At 40.7% G+C, this 16,473-nt stretch overlaps 1 protein-coding gene across 1 annotated transcript in view; it reads left to right on the top strand.

Annotated features, from left to right (window-relative positions):
• The window catches only part of TSHZ2 (teashirt zinc finger homeobox 2), a 493,994-nt gene that overhangs the window by 263,271 nt on the left and 214,250 nt on the right, over positions 1-16,473 (top strand). The window lies entirely within an intron of this gene.

Genomic DNA, 16,473 nt, shown 5'->3' with positions numbered 1-16,473 from the left:
AAGAAGTCAGGAAACAGTACAGAGGAACGAGCTGGTGTGAAAACCTGAGATAGGTGTGTTCCTGGCTTGGGAGAAGCAGCAGAGGTCAATCTGGCTGGAGCAGAAAAACAAGGAAGAGAGGAATAGGAGCCTAGGTTGGAGACCAAATGGAGAGTGAACATGGTAGGAATCTGAGGGCCACAGTGAGAACCAATGCTGTTTCGTTTTTTGAATAAGATGAATGTCCCTTGGGGGTCCTTAGCAGGGAAGTGACATGAGCTGGTGTGTCTTTCCATTCTGACTGCTTAAGGGCTAAGACTTGACTGTGAGTAGCAAGAAGGGGATCCATTTCTGGAAGAGTCAAGGTGGCATGACAGGAAGAGCCCAGGAGGCCATTTTTCACTTTTAGTCCCCTAGACGGTACTTCCTCACTAGCTATCTCACTGGAGAATGATGCCATGGAAGATGCATAGGTCTTGGGTCTGTGGGCTTGATTCCATTTCCTTCCTCTGCCAGTGTCTACCAGAGAGCCTCTGTGTCTCTTCTGTTACCTGCAAATCCTTCACCTCTAAAATAAAGCTAAGCTGGATATAGTGGTGCATGCCTGTAGTCCCAGCTACTAAGGAGGCTGAGGCAAGAGGATCGCTTGAGTCCAGAAGGTCAAGGCTATGGTGAGCCAAGATTGAACTACTATACTCTGGCCTAGGTGACAGAGCGAAACCTTGTCTGTCTGTCTGTCTCTCTCTCTCTTCACCCCCCGTGTATGTGTGTCTGTCTGTCTTTCTCTGTGTGTCTCTGTTTCTCTTTCTCTTACTGTCTCTCTCTGTCTCTCTCTCTCTCTCTCTGTCTCTCTCTCTCTCTCTCTCACACACACACACACACACACACACACACGCATACACAAACACAATAAATAACTATAAACTAAAGGTAAAAACGCCTACTTTACAAGATTATTTTTAAAAAATGCATCCCAAATGCTTCACATAGTACTAGGCACACAGTAGATGCTTGAAGAAATAAAAGGAAAGCTCTTCTTTCATATCCCCCAATAATGAAATAGATCTCACAAAGATGTAAATTCTGTCATCTGGAAGCTATTTAGATTTACAGTCTTTATTTTAAGTTGGTTTGCTTGAGTAATTAATTCAAAGTTAAGATTTTATTGGTGAGGTGCCCAGGATTTTACCAACTGAGTTAGTTGAACATGAAAGGTCTTTAAGGATGAAAGATAAAATAAAGTCTGTTCTGTTACAGCTCATATTCCTATAAAGCAGATTAGCTCGTTCCTGATTGGTAAATCGGTCAATGATATGAATATAATGAGAGTGTCACATTGATTCACATGTAATTTTTCCCAGCACGTTATTGTGTAGCACGACTGAGTAACGACAGCTAATGCAAAGTTCACTAACACAACTGAATGCAGAAAGATACAGACAACACAGTCACTTCATAAAATCAATCCCCCTTAGCTCAGGTTGACCACACAAGTCTGCCTCTGAAGCCTGAATGTCATCTCTCTCTGATTTTTAAAACATCTGACCTGTCTGTAACTCTACCATCTCACCACCTCTCTAAACTCCTTTCCATCCAACTAACGTCACTTCTTTATTTACGAGGTAAAGTATTTTATTTGCTGTAGCATTCTTTTATTTATTGTGACTGGAACAAGTGTTTTTTAACTGAACCAGTATTTTTTATAATGTTTGTTATTGTTTGGTTATTCTTTGGATGTCTAGTTGCTTACTTTGTAAGTGGTCCATCCTAACCTTATTTTTCCCAGTAGTGTTATAATTTTAACGCAAGGCTTGCAGAATGCCAGGTTTGCCTAGGAACACACATTGCATGGTAGCAGAAACACTCACACCTCCACTCGACACACTGTTACAAAGAAAGGCATTGTTGAGAACTGACATGCATATGAGTATGTGTTAGAATACATAGCTCTGAGAGAGCACTACATCTGGAGTCTAGTGTGCTCACTTCAAAATTGGAATCGACCCATTTCTGATCATGTGGATTTGGGAAAGTTGTTTAACCTCTGGAAGCCTAAGATTCCTCATCTTCAAAAACAGAACTACTCATATCACCCCCACCATCGAAGTGTTGTAAGGCGTAACTAAAACGACCCATGTAAAGCACTAAGTGGTAGCTGTTAGGATATTGTACACATAGAAGTCGTTTCTAAGTAAACAGTGTTTTCTAATGAAGTGGTATAGAATAAGTTGTCTTCACAGCAAAATGAGGTCAGATGGAGGTCTCAGAATCAATGCCTCTAATTGATTTCAACAGAACTGTTTGTGTGGGTGGAGCCCGCCTTAACGCTCTGAATCTCACACAGCTGAATGATGGTGGAAACCTCCAAACCAAAGACAGAAGAACGTTGTTCTCTGATTTCTCACTCCTTTTATCTGGACGGCTGGCTCAACCCTGGTGTATTTGTGTAAGATGATACTGAGCATACGTATATGCCTGTGTGTCTGTGTGTACTTGTGTGTTTGGGTTTCTTTCCCCTACTTATAAAAAAAAATAACCAAAAAAAGATAATGCTCCCACGACTGGAAAAGATGAGATCATTTGTAAGTGACTTGTTAAAGTGCACATCATTTTCCTGATCAGCAGTAGCGAGGCTGCATCTTTAGAAGCTGATGTGATTTATCATGTTATTATATATTTAGGGACTTTTTTGAAAATGCTGTTATTTACTCAACCGACTGTGTATATAGACTATTTAAAGCAGATTTTTGACCCAGCAGACTGTACCAGCCCCATCTATCGTCTCAATGAGCATGTGGGGACTCTTAAATATGCAGATTATTGACACAATAGACTATGAACACTGCAAACGTATTCGAGACGGGTAAAGTCAAGTCACTGGGGGATGATATGTTTCTAAAGAGTGTTTCCAAGGCAGACCCGTTCGTATAACTAGGCTCTATGGAAGATATTCATCTGGATGGAGGGGACCCTGGTTTTGGAGGGAAATTTGGGGTTTTCAGAAACAGGGAGCTCTTATTAGCATTGCTCTGTGTTCTGCCCTTTCATCTGTGAACATCTAAATAATACCTATCTGCTACTGAATGCCAAGCAACGCCACCAAGAGCGTGAGCTTGTTTTACTCTGGAGCGCAAAGAAGCCACTCTGTTGGAGTTAGTACAAATTCATCCTTTGGTTCAAAGTATGTGTTGAGCACCATCTGTCAGACAGTAGGGTCTTTGATTGCAAGACTCAAATATTATCTTTGGCAATTTGAGTAAAAATGAGGAATTTGTCGGGAGGAGTACGAAGTAGTTCATCAAAAGGAACGTAACCAGTGCTTCTGTGAGGATCAAGGAAGCACAATCAAAAGATGATCTCTTCCTGATACTACTGTTACCAGTGGGTCCACTCTAACCAGTTTCCATCTTTGAGTCGTAGGGTCAGAATTCAAGTGTCTTGGAGCAAGAGTTTGGCCAAGCTGCTGTCCTGTGCCCACGGTGAAACAAAAATGCCAGAAAGGGAAAGAAAAGTTCTAGTGTTTTTGTTTCACCTCCTTTCTTCTTAAACTAATTATTAAATATTTAAATACATGCACATGCACACACAACACATGCAGAGCTTATCTGGAATGCCCTTGTTAAAAAACAGTCCAGATGAACAGAAGTCTCATAAAAGTAAACTCGCAGGGATCAGAATCGGTTGTCTCCTTCCCAGGGTGCCTTTAAAGGAGCAGATTTATACAGCCTGGACCTGACTGTCATTCTTACTTCAGTCCCAAGTCAGTTTTGTGCCTTAAAAAATAAAGTATGGCCAGGCATGGTGGTTCACACCTGTAACACCAGGGCTTTGGGAAGCCAAGGCGGGAGGATTGTTTGAGGCCACAAGTTTAAGACCAGTCTGGTAACACAGCCAGAGTAAGACCCAATTTTTCTTTCTCACACTCTCTCTCTCTCTCTCTCTCCATATATATATATGTATATGTATATATATATATATACACATATATATATATTTCTTTTTTTTTTAATTAGCTAGGTAGTGGCACATGCCTATAATCCTAGCTACTCGGGAGTCTGAAATGGAAGGATCACTTGAACCCAGGAGGTTGCGTCTGCAGCAAGCCATAATCACACCACTTCACTCTAGCCTGGGTGACAAAGCAAGACCCTATCTCTGAAAAAATAACAAACTAAAATAAAATGAGGTTCACTACCTATTTAACATGAAGGGAGAGGGAAGAGTGATTTCAATTATTAACTCACCCAAATTGCAAAAACAGGAAGGCAAAGCACTCCCACCAAGATGGCACACAGTGTGGAATGGATGGTGGTTAGACAAAACAGGAAATAATTATCTCAAGAACTGTGCTTGGCACTAGGGCTAGAGCAATGCACGAGACAGACAAGCCCCTGATTTGTGAGCTCATGTTCAAATCGAGGAGAAAGGTTTCTAAGGCGGAATCTCTCAGTCTTAGCACTATTGACATTTGGGCTGGGCCAGTCTTTTTGTGTGGGGAACACTGTTCTGTGCATTGTTGGTTGTGTGGCAGTATCCCTGGTCTCCACTCACTAGATGCCAATAACACCCCACCCCCAGTTTCTGGCCATTGCCAAATGTCCTTGGGGGCAGGATCACCCCAGCTGAGTCAGTAAGGATGTATTGGACATTGCCAGGAAAGGAGCGGTGGCAGCCCAGGTGTGTCTCTAATTACGTGTCTTCTTGGGGACCTGGGACCTTCCTTGGGTGAACATTCTGGATTATTGGCTATGTGTAAGATCTTATGTAAAGTCACTTAATACAAAGGAGTCGGGGAGAGCGCCACCTATCGGTGCTCACCGCTGAAGGATATGAAGTCACCAGATAGTGCTGCTTTCACCCCACTGTCCTTTTCTGGGAACATAGTCCATTTGGTACTATTTGGTCATGTGCTGATATAGTGACCTAAAGCCTTTTCCTATTTACCTATCTCCTCTATAAGTAGGGACAGAGAAAAGATGATAAGCCTTGAAGATATAATTCTTAAACTAGCCCTAACCCAAAAATCAAAGGGTCAAAAAACCCTGGAGAATTTTCCATTAGATTATTCAAACTGTCGATTCAAAAAGATCGAAGACCTCTGTATCTTCCAGAATTTGGGCCATTTCCAAGAACTGCTTCATCCAACTGTCTGGTGTGGGTTTGGCCCTAGCTCAGACTTGCTGTTTTATATAAGTTGGCTCATTTAAAAGCTAACCTAGTTAATTAAGAACTGAAATAGGTCAGGATTTATTTGGCGGAATTACCGGAGTTGTTTATAAATGCTAATCCCTTTTATCATTAACTTTTTTGTTTGTTTGTTTCTTGTAGTATAAAAAAACTCAATCTGATAAAGGGATTTAAATGAATCCAGAAGGAATTGACTGAGAATAATGCTAGGAGCCCGATGAATATTTTTTTCAGCCAAAACTTGAACAAGTAAACATGGAAAATCCTGAGAAATTCAGTTTCATCACATGCCCTTCATGACCAGGTTTTATTCTTGTAATCATAATGAAAGGGGACATATTGAGTGCTTATTTTCACCAGGCATTCTGAGTTCTTTCCAGTTATCTCACTTAATTTCCAAAATGATCTTTGAGACAGGCACTATTATTATCTCCAATTTGTAGATGGAAAGACAGAGGCCCACAGAGGTTATTAGTTTATTCAAGATGGCAATGTAGAATATGGCAGAGGTGGGATTTGAACCCAGGCAGGCTTGCTTTAGACCTGTGCTCTTCAATCCTGTTATAACACCCATGAGGGTGATGTATACACTTTCCCTTCTAGTTCTCTTTTAATAATAGAGTGTTCTTCTCTGTGCAGCATCCCGCTTCACTGACAATTCGAGAGGGCATGAATATCACCCTTCCTCGTTGTCAACTCCCAGAGCTTCTGCTGACCTTGACTTTGCAGCATTTCTAAGCTACTGAAATATTGGGGCTGGATAATTATTTGAGGAAGGACCATCCTGTGCATTGTAGGATGTTTCGCAGCATCCCCGGCCCCCAGTCGTAACAAGCAAAAATGTCATCAGACATTTTCCCATGTCCTCTGGGGGACAAAATTATTCCCAGATGAGAGCCACTGAGTTAGTGTATGATGGTGACCCAACTGACTCCTGGAGTCATGTGTTCTTCCGTAGAAATCAGTTTCCAGAAAATGATCTAATAAACTCATTCACCCCAAAGTGCAAAGGTGAGATGAGAGATTCAGTCTTTACGTTTTACAGGGAATGAATTTCAAGGACCTCGAAAGAAGAAAGAAATTGATGAGTTTAGGAAACAGGCAGAATAATTTTGGCTTTCAAGTCCTAAGCAAAATGGACAGTGATTGGGGTAGATCTGAGATGAAAACAAGACAGGTCATTGCAGGGATGACACGGAGTGCAATGGAGTCACCCAGAGGAATCTGTGTCTTCAGCTCACTGCTACCGCTGTGCCCATGAACGGACTATAGGAGATCAAGAGTGGTCACCACTTAGGAGACCACAGCGCCCACCAGAGAAGTGATGACGGTTGCTGCAACAAGGCAGTGGCATGGAGAAGGGGAAGAGCATGCAGAACTTAGATTTATTTTGGAAATAGAACTGATATCTCTGACTGATTAAACAGACCCAGAGAGTGAAAAGGAAGAATTCAGTATAGACTCTTGAGTCCAACAGACCCAAATTCCAGCCCCAATTCAGCTGTGCACCTCTGGAGATGTCATTAACATACTCTGCGATTCGATTTCAGCCTCTGTAAAGATGGAATTGTAAAGACAGAGAGCACTACCGTGGAGATCAAATAACATAATATGTATAAAGAAATTAGCCCACTGGTTCTCACACATAAGTTTGTTCTCAATAGAAATTTGCTATTAGTATTTTTTAAAATAGAAAACAAACAGCCTCAAAACTGCAAGTTCCCTGTCACTAAAGGTTTTCACGTATATGCAGAGCTGTTCTTGACTGAAGTGTTGATAAAAAGATGAAAACTTGAACTGAAAGTTCTCCCTACTTTGATTTGATCAGTTATCTCATGGGGAAAACATGGCTCAACTACCCGGTGGGGGAAATAGAGAGAAGTCCCCTACGGTGTGGTCCTCATAGCAGGTTGGTCACCATGATGATGATGGTGAAGAATCAACTTGAAGAAGAAGGGTTGGAAGGTCTAATATCTGAGCCACTGAAGGGCCGCAAAGCCAAAGCTCATCCTTGACCAAGGAGTTGACCCTATGACATAAAAGCTCTTTCCACCTCGGACTTCTGTGATTCTTCTAGGGACAGCAAAGACTTTTCACCAGAAAAGTAAGGGGCAGATCACTTTCTGACACTGCCAATTTAGCTTCTCTGAGAAAACGATGGGCTTGTTTCTCTCTTTCTTTCTTCTTAATGGGAAGTGGTCACAGCCATGAACTTAGCAAAAGAAGCAGGTTAAAATTTGTCCGTTCTTGGCTAATGCAGTTAGACGTTTTCGAGAAGAGGCAATGAGAAGTGGTCATTATCCATTATCTGCATGAAATATTTCAGAGAAAGAAGCAGCGTTTGCCAAAAAAAAGAAAAGATGTTTGACTTCAAGCCAGGCAAGAAGGAAACAAGATCACCTTCTAGCTCTGTGGGATGGCTGTGCTAATGATGTTATTTCAAGTAAAATTGGAATATATGTCTGAAAAAATACAGATGGTGCATCAGCTTCATATACTTTCTGAAGGTCGTTTTGGACAATGATTCACTGTCCGTTTCCTTGGCAAAAAAAAAAAAAAAAAAAGAAAGAACCCTTTCCAGTCTTGGAAAAAATTATCTATGTGTGAGTGTGTTTATATATCCTTATGTGGAAAAAAAATGTATAGAAAATAAGTATGCACGTCTTGCTAAAAATAGTCACTACCCCTTGAAAAATCAAAGCCTAAAAATCCTAATTTGATAGAAAGCCTCAGTCCTATTGTGTTGTTTCTTTGTTCCTGTTTTTTTCTACTATGTTTTCTCCTCTGTTTCTGATTTATGCTTCTCAGGGTGTGAGGATAATATAAGGATAATGATTTCTAAACCGGAGTTACCAAAAAGCTTATGAAGTAGTCTCCTTCTCACCCTTCTCCATGAATATTTTCTCACTCTGCTTTTTTAAATTGTCACCAAGGCATGTCCCAATAATAACACATGCTGGACTGAAATTCTAGGTAGCTGGATAGAAAGCATTTTTCTTGAGACCTTCTGCTTTGAGCATTAGTCATCTCCCCCAGTGCAAAGCCTGAGGCCCCTGACAAAGACCTTTTTCCCTCAGATGGTGAGTTGCTTTTTTTCTTGAGGATTGCAGACATTATCATTATGGGTAATGACCTAATAACTTGCTATCTGATGTTTGCACATCATTTCTACGGACGTTCCCGACACACAAGTTATTTAATATTAAATAACAAACCCCAAACTGGAAGAAACTCTTTTCTTATGCATGACACATACAAAGCTGGTTCTTATCTAATGCGAATACCATCTAAAAGCTGTTGGCTTGGAATAAGATTTAGGGATAACAAAGAATGCCAAAGTCAACTGAGTTCAGACATTTGTGGGTTCAGGTTGAAGAACAGGATGGAAAGTATTTAGAAAGTCCCTAGAACAGGGCTGAGAAATTGGAGGTTGTTCTACAGGTTTGGTATTTCACATACTATATTGTGTTCAATATTCCTGACCATCTGATGAGGTAGATAACTGTTATTATCCCTATCTTATAGATGAAAAAGCTGTGCCTTTGAAAGTTTCTGTCATTTTCCCAAGATCACGTTAAGCGTTCAGATTAAGTGCAGACCTGAACAGAAGTCTGCCTGATCCCAAGGCCAAGGGTTCATCTTCTCTATTCATGATCTGATTAGTCCTTGAATCAGTAATTCGTTACTCTCTTGCTTGGTGTTTCCCAGTATAGACTGGGAGTAACCGTCTAAGCCACAGGTATTTAATCTTTTGGTCTCTGGAGGAAAAGGGGGCTGGAAACCCTCAAAGCCATGTTCCCTTTTCACAAAGCTGGTTCTCACATACACGTATGAACATGGGCATAGAGGAGTAGATTGCTAAATATTTCACCACTAATTAACAGTTTTGCAATTTTCATCTGGCTTCCCAAACTTCCTTGAGCATAGGAATCCCCTGGGGATCTTGTTAAATGATTCCTGTTCTGTCGTAGGCCTGGGGTGGGGCTGAGAGTCTGTATTTCTAACAAACTCCCAGGTGATACTGATGCTCTTTGTCCAAGAACCATACTTGAATTGTGAGGGTATACAATGCACTTTTTCTTCCTCCTTTGCCCTGACAGAGAACCCTTTTTGACAGTCAGAACTGGGATGGTCACTCCTATTTGGGATTGACAGGTGAGGAAACTGAGATCAAAGAACTGATATGAGAAAACCAGAAAAGCACACCAGACTCTGACCCTTGGGTCTCCCCTGGTTCTTCTCGTTCAGAGGTTGCAAATGGTTGAATACAAGACATATTTGGTTTCAACATAGCTTAGCCAAACTAAATATTTGGCAACACTAAACCCCACGATGTTTCCATGAGCTGTGCTCTTTTGACGTGGCATAAATGTTCCAGTTACCCACAAACCCTTGGTGTCTCTCTATCTACTTGAGTGCCCGTGGGCAGTTATCTTTGCAACTGAGCATTGCTTTTCTTTCACCTGGCCTACCTTGCCGTTTAAGTTACCTGCCTTCCTCCAGGAACGTGTGACCTTTTCATGACCTCTCTCTGTGGTCATGTTGACCTCTGTGGCCAACTTCTCTCCATAATTCATCTCGCCTCTCTCCTTGGCCTTGGCAGACCCTCAGTGATGTAAGTTCCAATGAAACTCTACTAAAATATCTTGCATACAATGGCTGCAGAATAAATATTTCTTGACTAAATGAATAAACAGATGAACCACAAAGGGAAGACGGAGTATCCACTTCACTAGACTTAAGCTAGCCTAGCCCTTTTTTACTGATGACCAAAACGTGCAGAGAGTCACAAAGCATGATTATAAAACAGTGTTGTAGTCAAAGAGCTGTAACAATGGCCCAAGAAAAGGCTGACATGAGAGCATTAAGGAGACATTAGTGTTTATACGAACCCCACCCACTATGCATGCATCGTACCTGTACAGCATTCCAATTAACCAAATGATCGTCAGGAAATTTTTTTTTTAAAGAGAGATATGTTGTTTTTCATGACCACTAGAAACCTCCTAATTTGTCTCCACGGAGTACTTATGGGCCCAGGATAAATCCCCCTGTCACTGTACCCACGCCCTCTCCAGTACCCTTGAAACAAAGAATTCTGCTTGTTTGGTTCTGACACTCAGACAGGAAGAAGCAAACCCTTCTCTTGACTTGTGTGTATAAGTCACACTTTCATTATATGTGGTGGGGCAGGGATACAGATTCATGCATCACAAATTTTACTTTTATTTTTGAACACTTTTCCGTTGAGAAATGTGCATGAGCCTAGATAACTTCTCCAGACTGCAGATATGCTGAGCCTTGGCCCCGTGGTACCTGGTTTCTCTGTAAGTGAAGTCTGTACTTAGGAACAGTGCAAGGATCCCACTGCCCTCCAGCCGGCATCTCTCCTGAAACAAAAAGCAGTCGGCTCCCTCAACCCAGCCCTCCCAGGGGCCCCTTACTCTGGGCCTGGCCACCATTGAAAACAGCTCAGCTTCCTTGAACACTAAACCTTCTATCTCTCTCCTCAGCCTGCCAACAAGCATGCCAATTAGTGCCAATAATAATATACATATTAACAGACTTTTAGACCACACTCACCAAAACACTAGAGACTTGTGACAGGGAGCCCTTGCTCGGAGTCATCATTTAGTGTCCCTACTGGGTACGTGGCAAGAAATCCTTGCGATCTCCTCATTTACGGCAGCCTTGCACACTGTGGAATCTTCCTGTGATTTTAAACTGTCATTTAGTGGGGTAGATTGGCAAAAATGATCCTGTCACCGTCGGAAATGTTTTTAAATGAGGTCTTGGTTGAATTCTGATTTCGTTTTTGAAAATCAGCCTTCTTGAGTTTTAAATTGTTCTTAGGGTATAACTGTTCCACCTCTCCTGCCATTTTAAAAACTGTCAGTGTTTTTACTGTAAACACTCTACTGTGGATTTTCAAGGCGACTACAAAAATGTATGCCTAGCAAAAAATCTGATACCTGACATCATACCACCCATGAATTATTTTGCACAATTTCATTTAAATCATTCTGACTAGAGGTATAGGGAACAATTGAGGTGGCAATTTTAAAAAAATAATTGTTTTCCTTCGGGTTTTTTTTTTAACCTTTAGTATAAGAGGATTTCTAAAATTTGAGGGTTTATTTTGTAATGTTACCCACATACTATTAGGGTAAATAGTTTGCAGCATATTAATATATTTTCCCAATAATAGTTCTTTTTTAAATGAAGGATTCAGGAGAAGACTACCCTAATACATGTGTAATATTTATCATAGAATAGCTAATGAACGTTGTGACAAATTAGTCCAAACTTTCAAGTTCCCATGTGCTAATCTTCATTGAATCAAAAGCTGCTCACATTAAGAGCGTAGTTTCTGGCTGGGTGTTATGGCTCATGCCTATAATCCCAGCACTTTAGGAGACTGAGGCAGGAAGATTGCTTGAGCTCAGGAGTTCAAGACAAGTCTGGGCAATATAGCAAGACCTCATCTCTACAAAAATATCAAAAAATAAGCCATGAATGGTGACGTGTGCGTGTAGTCCCAGCTACTCAGAAGACTGAGGAGAAAGGATCACCCGAGCCCAGGAACTCCAAGCTGCAGTGAACCATGACCATGCTACTGCACTCCAGCCTGGGTGACAGAGTGAGGCTCCAACTCAAAATAAAAACAAGAGCATTGTTTCTGGTGTTTTCCAGTCTTGGTGCTCATTTTCAGTCTTCAAACTTATAAGTGTAAACCCACAACTCAGAGAGGTCAGACGACAAGAAAGTTGGTAGCTGGGTGGTTCTGAAAGGATGATTTATGGTGATGTTCTGGTTTTATCACTGAGTAATGTTGAGAAGGATAGCTGTAATTTACATCTGATCTATATGGAATGGGGGTGGGTGAATCTAGCTATCAGAGGTGCCAATTGCACTGGTGAGAAGTAGAGCAAGAGTAGAGCTGGAACAATTCCCTTTCATTGTATAATCTACTCATTCATTCATTTGTTCAAATAATTATTGGACATTATTCTGTGCCACTGAGCTGCATGTTGGGAAGGACCATGAGGAGAGATATTTTAACTTTACCTTCAGTGGAAAAAGACAATGTCAATCCACAAACAGGCTAATTTCAGAGTCTGGTAAGTGCTCTAGGGATTTCAGTCCATAGATTGATGTGATGAGAGGGGGAGACTGGTCAGGAAAGGCTTCTCTGAGAAGTAGCCATTGGTGCTGAGACCTGAAGGAACCCATGGTGTGATGGGTAGAGGAAGAACTTTCTGGTCAAAGCAATCTGCAAACTCAGAGAACCAGAGTCAAGAAAAGGATTGATGGGTTCAAGGAGGAGCATGCAGGCAGCTGTTCCCTAGGAGTGGAGAGCAGGACATGAGTGCTCAGAGATGAACCAGAGAGGTCAGCAGGGGAAAAAACCCCTCATGCTCTTATAGACCATGCTAAGGGTTAGAACTTCCTTACAAGTGCAACAGAAAGACACAGCAGGAGTTAAAACAGAGGGACACCATGACCTAATCCCTTTTACAAAGAATGTTCTAGCAGTACTCTGAAGAGAGGACTGTAGGGAGTAGAGGTAGGGGGTCCATCATCCACCTTAATGGACAGCATGGTGGCCCTGTCTAGAGCCGTGGCCACAGAGTAAAAGAAAGATGGTCTCTCAAGTCAGTCATTCAGTTGAAGAACTGACTGGGTTTGCTGATGAATCAACAGTTCTAGGAATGGACATGTTTCACATGGCCAGAGACAGGCAGTTGGGAGGGATGGAACTAGAAATTTAGGTAGAAAAGGGAAATTTTTGCCACTACGATGTTTGATCTTCAACACAAAATTGACATGGAGGTTCTAGAGAAAATAGTTCTTTTTTACAGTGCCTTGGCATAATTGTGATAGTCTTCATTTGTTGAGTTGGTATTCATAAGAATCAACTTGCCACTCATCCACTTATACCAAGACTTACACATGATGCAATCTTATTAAACAAAACATCGATAGAGAGACAGATACTCATTATACACCCAGCTCTGCCATATTCTGGCTCCCTTCCCTCACTCGCCCCAACTGCCGGTGGCAAGCAAAATCACTTAAGTCAAGTGCACAGTTTTAAATGTATAATATTGAAATGTGTTTCTTAAAAACTCCTTGGAACCCTCAGCCATTGTTAAAATACACTTGCTTTGACGGATGTTTGGCACTTTTTGTAAGAGGCTTTTCAATGCCTCACCTTATCGGGTACAGAGATTTTGTCTGTTCTGCGGAGGAAAACAGACAAAAAGGGTCTCTCAGCACGAGTTACTCTTCTGTAAAGGTTATAGTAAACATGTCAATGCCTAATTAAGCAGAAAATTTTATCCGTATTATGGGGGAGGCGTTTGCTGTCTCTGACTTTTCTTCTGGGGAATCCATTTAGAAGGACAAAGTAAATCGTGAGGCTGAGCTGGTCCAGAAAGCTCAGCTTCCAAATGTCAGCAGAAAAAAAAGAACACTTCTTTTCTCCTAGTTTTAAATGTCTATGTTGCCTGGGAAGATTGTGTGTGTGTGTGTGTGTGTGTGTGTGTGTGTGTGTGTGTGGGTGTGTGTGTGTGTGTGTGTGTGTGTGTGTATGTGTGCGCGTGCGCGCACGCGCGCACAGGCCTGCATGTATATTTCATCAACACACAAAATAACATGAATTACTTTCCAACTTCCTACTAAGGGTCAGGCACAGTGCCAGGCACTGAAAATACTGGAATGAATAAAATCCAGCAACAGCCTTACCCAGTTGTGATGACAAAAAGTCCTCCTGCCCCCCAGATTTCTTCACTTGCTCACACACTTTTCTTTGTTGCTGTAATCACATTGCCCATAGCTGTGGTCACTAGGCATTTTAGCCTGAAACAGTCCTACCTGATGCCTGTTGACCCACTGAATGTCCCAGAGTAATAGCACCCTCTTCCTTCTCAAAGGTAAACCTAATTGATTGATAAAATTTGTCTGATTCTTTGGAGCATTTCACTTGGCTCAGTAACAACTTATTTTATTAGCTATTATTTAGTTTCTTAATTTTATAACATAGACTTTTCTTTCCGAATGGCATAACTATTCTTTACAAAATAGTTGTATTTTGTAAAAATATACAAATTAATTCAGGAAGGTAAAATATTTTTGGAGCATTTTACTTGGCTCAGTAAAAACTTATTATTAGGTTTGGTTATTTGGTTTCTCAATTTAATAACATAGACTTTCTTTTTGAATAATATAACTGGTTTTTGCAAAAATAAAATAATTATTATGTTTTATAAAAATATACAAATTAATTTCACAAAAATATACCAATTAATCCAGGAAAAAGAAAATGTGATGATAATAATGGGAAGTCTTATTCAGTCATTCGGTTATTTTAAACTTCAATTTTTGTGCAAGCAGTCCACTTATCATTGGTTGTTTGACTAGACTGAGTAGTTTTTGTTTTTTCAAGTCAATTTATGTAACTGGAGACCAGCAACACCAATTTAGTATTAAAAAATTCTCTTGTCAACTTGCTGGGGAAGCAGGAAATACCACACCAATAACAACAAAATAATACACACAATCATAAAACTCAAGGCTATAGATTTGTAGATTTCATCTTGTTCTAGGGTATAATGCGCTTAAAATCATGGGCTCCCATAATTCTCCCTTCTTGAGGTGGTTATCTATTTAGTGGCATTTCAACGGATTTCCACTGCTTAACTTTTTACCTTTGGGTCCCCTCAAAGTTTCCTTATTCACTAGGTTGTCATAGAGAGTGGCACCTTCTGGGTAAAACCATGGGTTTTCTCAGCAAACAGATGTGGGTTTATGTCCTGATCCTGCAGTGCTAGCTATGGCCTTGGGTGGATTTCTTTACCTTAAAGCATCAGTCTCCTTATCTGTGAAATGAAAATAATAGTGTCTACTTCATGCGGCTATTAAACGAAATGAAAGGATCCATTTCCAGTGTTTAGCTTACTTCCGAGGACCCAGTTATTGCTTCACAAACATTCTTCATCTTCATCATCATCATCAGCCTCTGAAGTTTCTGGCTGCAGCTGCCTTGTTCCTAACAAATTCCTTTCTCTTCCATCTCTCTCTTCCTGCACAGGACAGCCCTAATGCATGACTCCTCCTTCTCCAAGTTTTGTCCTTGATGAATAGAAATAACAGACCCTGCTCTAGGATTTCCCCCAAGTAGCCATCCGCCACCGAGAGGGGAAACAGAAGTTAATTTTTTAAATATTGTGTTAAGATCATGCAGGCCTTACAAATCTAAGACTGGATCTCCTTTTCTTTGGTGCTTCTTTGGTTGCATTTTATCCACATGGCTCTGAAAAATGCCAGGTGAAGAAAATGAGCCTGTGGGCATAAATAGCCTCACTCCCCATCTCCATTGATGGATATTTGCCCATTAATTCCCTTTGCACCCGCTCTCTCCTGTCTTCATTTCCCCTATGCAATTACTGGTCCTAAATCCTTTCAGAGAAGAAAAAGCGTGCATTCCCAATAGCATTTTGCATCTACAAATCAAATGTATAATTGGCATCTCATGACGGGTACCCACAAATCACAGTGCATTTGAAATTACAGGCACAAGATCGAGAGGGCATTTTCAGCCTTGTCTGGAAAGGTCTTCATAAACCTGCTTGAGAATAATAAGATAGTGGCCAAGTCTCCCATTCTAACACCATTTGCTATTATTTTTAAATCATTATATTTGCTGAGATTACCTAATTTTTCAACTATCAATGGAAGATTTTATTTGCATACCCCATGATCTCTCTTCCTACCGTGTGATTCTCTACAAATAAAAATGTTATAGCGAAAAGACACTGGCTATCAAAAATATAATGGTGGTGCATCCAAATTACTTCTGAGCACTCAAAAATGCTTCATTTAGATGATTATACGCCAATACATCTAAGTGTCTTGGTAAACCTTACCATCTAGGTGCCAAGTGTCAAATCTTAGTTTTCTTATGAGACAACATTCTTCCCCGTGGAGATATGACTTTAGTAGGATTTGCATTTCAATCCAGATTTCCTAAAAGTCAGACACATGAATTTAGCAACTGTTCCATTATAGGAATATTAGAATGATATTCCTTAAACATGAAATTATTAACTTGGGATTCTAGGCATTTATAAAGAAGTATGACTCTTGCCAATTAAAAAAAAAAGGCAGGAGATGGCACACAATACATCATTTGGCTTCTTCCTGTCTCCATGGCTCACAGTTCATAAAAGTGTAGATTAAATTGCTGTTCAATCCAGCATGGGAAGCACTTAGTCTAAGTGGGGGGAATTGGAAAGGAATACGGAA

The sequence above is a fragment of the Carlito syrichta genome, unplaced genomic scaffold (genome assembly GCF_000164805.1).
Source record: "Carlito syrichta isolate Samal-C Ts95f unplaced genomic scaffold, Tarsius_syrichta-2.0.1 Scaffold303263, whole genome shotgun sequence".
Taxonomy (NCBI): domain Eukaryota; kingdom Metazoa; phylum Chordata; class Mammalia; order Primates; family Tarsiidae; genus Carlito; species Carlito syrichta.
The sequence above is the reverse complement of the archived record's forward strand: the minus strand, read 5'-3'. Positions and strand labels throughout refer to the sequence as shown.